The sequence below is a fragment of the Mustela lutreola genome, chromosome 6 (assembly GCF_030435805.1).
Source record: "Mustela lutreola isolate mMusLut2 chromosome 6, mMusLut2.pri, whole genome shotgun sequence".
Lineage (NCBI taxonomy): Eukaryota > Metazoa > Chordata > Mammalia > Carnivora > Mustelidae > Mustela > Mustela lutreola.
This window is the reverse complement of record NC_081295.1, coordinates 122,223,360-122,226,957: the sequence shown is the minus strand read 5'-3', so window position 1 is coordinate 122,226,957 and position 3,598 is coordinate 122,223,360. Positions and strand designations below refer to the sequence as shown.

The 3,598-nt window shown below is 42.6% G+C and overlaps 1 pseudogene; it reads right to left on the bottom strand.

The window, feature by feature from the left end:
* Positions 1-327: 327 nt before the first annotated feature.
* On the bottom strand, positions 328-2,665 carry LOC131834688 (H/ACA ribonucleoprotein complex non-core subunit NAF1-like; annotated as a pseudogene).
* Positions 2,666-3,598: the final 933 nt, after the last annotated feature.

The following is a 3,598-nucleotide window of genomic DNA, read 5'->3' as shown; positions in this document are numbered from 1 at the left end:
GAAAAATCTTAAGAGTCAATAAAAAAACCTGTTGAAAGTAATCAATGATTCAATAAAGTGACATAATACAAATTGACTTACAAAAATTAGTGGCATCCTTGTATGCTAACGGTGAAGCATCAGAAAATGAAAACAGCATCAAAAGCAACAAAATAGGGATAGAAGAAACCAGGGAAGTGAAGAACTGGTACAATGAAAACTACAAGACTTTTCTGAAAGAAGTTGAAGACACAAACAAATGGAAACACAGTCCATGTTTATGATTCGAAGAATTAATACTGTTGAAATGACCATATTACACAAAGCCATTACAGAGTCAATGTGATCTCAATCAAAATACCAAAGGAGTTTCTTATAGAAATAGAAGAAATCATTCTGAAATTTGTGTGGAAACATAGGAGACTCCAAGTAGCCAAAGGAATCCTGCAAAAAGAGAGCAAAGCTGGAGGTAGCACATTTCCTCTTTTCAAACCATACCCCAAAGGCATAGTAACAGAATACAACATGGTAATGGCACAAAAAGCAACATGTGCACCAATAGAACAGAATAGAGAGCCCAGAATTAAATACCAACACATGTGGTCAATCAACCAATAATAGGTAAGGAAGCCAAGAAGACTGAATGAAAAGGAGAGTCCCTTCAAGAAATAGTGCTGGGAACACTGGAGGAACAGAAGCAGAACATTGAACTCTTTGGATCATCTACTCCTTTCAGAATGTATTTTCAATGTGCAGCTAATAAATGTGTACAGACATTATACAGATTATAAAAAGAAATTCAAGCAACATGTTAAGAGAGTTAAGTTCAAAGCTTTCTAATAGAAGTTCCCTTTTTTATAGTAGAAGTTTGAATATGATTTCTGTCTCCCCTCCTGTCTGCCTGATCTCTGGAGCACTCCTATTGCTGGTGCTCCCAATCTGATGCCCTCTGTTTAGAGCTCATCTGAGCCAGGTGGATCTGACTCCTGTAGGATTTGGCCACACAACCAAATGACCCTTGACACCTGCTCTCCTATTGTTGAACTTCTGTCTCTGAAATTTAAAATGAGGAAAGACTCTTCTCTGAGGATTAGAGTAAATTATTTATTAAAATAAAGTACATAACGTTCAGAGTGAAATGACACCTGGTGAATGGTAGGCCTGATTATTTGGTGAAGGTCAGCAGGAATAGGATCCTGGCCTCATGGTTTCAGCATACAGACCAGCCTCTGCAGATAAATTTCTCAGACAGACTCTGACAGAGGCTGATTCCAATCAGGCTCTCAGGGTTGGTCAGGGTCTCCCTTGCTTTTTCTGCCCCAGGCCTCTCTCCCTTGATGCTTTCAAGGTGAACGCCAAAGTGCTAATTCTCCAGGCCTTTTCCCACAACTTGGCACTCACATCCCTCCCCACAGGATTTGCCCATTTCAGCCTTGACCTTGGATGGGCCTGACCTACATGGGACTGAGAGAGTGAGTAAATTGTTTCAGGTCACATGTAATCTCTGCAAATGATTCACTGACTTCGCAGGGACTGAGGAATGTGATTGAGACACTCTGGACATTTCTGTGAATATGTACTGAGTGAAGTCATTCAATGACGGAGCAAAATGCATAGTGTCCTTTATTTTCATACCTTACTCTCAATGTGCTTTGAAGAATTAAACCGTGACACATAAATGGATGTGCAACAGGTTCAAATATCTCAAATATATTTCCCACTGCCTGTTGATTGCTTTTAAAAATTAGTCTCTGAATCACCAGGTTTACACACTTCACAGACCTGTAGACCTGGGGATAAAAATATATGTTTATAAAAAATAAAAAATTAATAAAAAAAATAATAAAAAATTAGTCTCAAAAAAAAATTACAGTTATATTAACTGGAGGTAGGTTAATCATAGATGGAATTACTACTAATTGCTCAATAATACTTGAAACCGGGGTGTCTGGGTGGCTCAGCGCGTTAAAGCCTCTGCCTTGGCCCAGGTCATAATCCCAGGACCCTGGGATCGAGCCCCGCATCAGGCTCTCTGCTCAGTGCAGAGCCTGCTTCTCTCTCTCTCTCTCTCTGCCTGCCTCTCTGCTACTTGTGTTCTCTGTCACATAAATAAATAAAATCTTAAAAAAAATAATATTTGAAACCATCTTTAAAACAGTATCGTCAGGCAGAATAATAGTGAGTTCTTCAACAGAAGGTAGCTTAAGGAGTAACTCATCCTTTGTTTTAAGAGGAAAATTTTTATTTTCCTTCTCAGTTTGTCAATCATCTTCACCTGACAGCAGCAGAGGAAGTGATATACAAGAGAAAGTGATGAGAATGAGGAGGTGCTTGAACTATCTGAATCTGTTGCACTGTCCAAGTCCGAATCTGAGTCCTTAGTCTCTAGAGAGAGTCAGGGGTCCCTGCCAGCTCTGCGGGTGGAGTTCCCTCCGGATGGAGTTCCCTCCGAGTGGAGTTCCTGGCCTTGACTGTGGCATGAATTCAGTTGGCTGCTTCTTGGCAGGCTTAACCTTCACGTCCTGTCTGCTGTCCTGGGACACCTCATCTGACTGCAGTGCGGCCCTGACCCTGGGACAGGTGTACAGCTCCAAGACTGCACAGCCTCACCTTGGCCATCCCCGGAACCGGTGCCATTAAATTTCAGAGTTTCCTGCTGAGCTGCGGTGGCCTGAACTACTACCATGGTGTTGCGCCAGAGGGCCCTCAGACAGGCTCACAGCTCGCTAGGAAAAAGGTAGAACTGTGCAGTTTGTAACCGCATCTGTGCCAGATTTCCTGTGTTTCTAGGGTAATTGGGGGGGACCTGCCTGGAGACATGTCCCCGCTGCTTACACAGGGGCACTTCCAGAGGAGTGCACTTGCTTTTCGTTTAATTTCTTATTTACTCATTGTTAATTAATGAGTGTAATAAAATTTCTCCAAGTGTCTATAAGAATATCTTTTTCCTTGTGTGTGAGTCCTTTGCCTTTATATAGCTCAGGGCTTTGGTGGGAGTGATGCCTCCTCACTTAACTTGGAATCTCAGACATTAGAGTGGATCGCCTACTCAGAGGGTGCTGGGACAGGGCCCACTGTCACATGCACTGTGCAGCTGACCTCTGGGTGGACATCAGCATGCTCCAAACCTTGCGAGTTCCTTAAGGAATTCTCAGAGGCACCTTTGTTTTGAAACTTTGGTTATGGGATGACAATCTATTGGGAGGGGCTGTGCTCACCAGAGCAGCAGATGTGTGGGCTCAGAGAATGGCGAACATTCCCGCTGTACCCTTTGACGTCTCATAGCAGGCTGCCAGGGCAAAACTCAGCCCATCAGCTAGAGTAATGCTGCTTAGAGGAGGAAGGAAAATTTTGAAAGGCCAAAGGAATACTATCACTGTGTGTGTGTGTGTGTGTGTGTGTGTGTGTGTGTGTGTGTGTATGTATGTGCTGTCATATTCCACATCTTTCCAGGTAGCAGACAAGCAAAAAACTTTACCCTGCAGTAGAAGATAACCCAGTGAACCCTTCATCTTAACAGTGTCAAAATAAATGAAGCTCTCTTCAAGCCAGAATGAGTGGCAGATATATACAAAGTGCTGAAAGGAAAAAGAACTACAACCAAGAAAAATGTACTTGA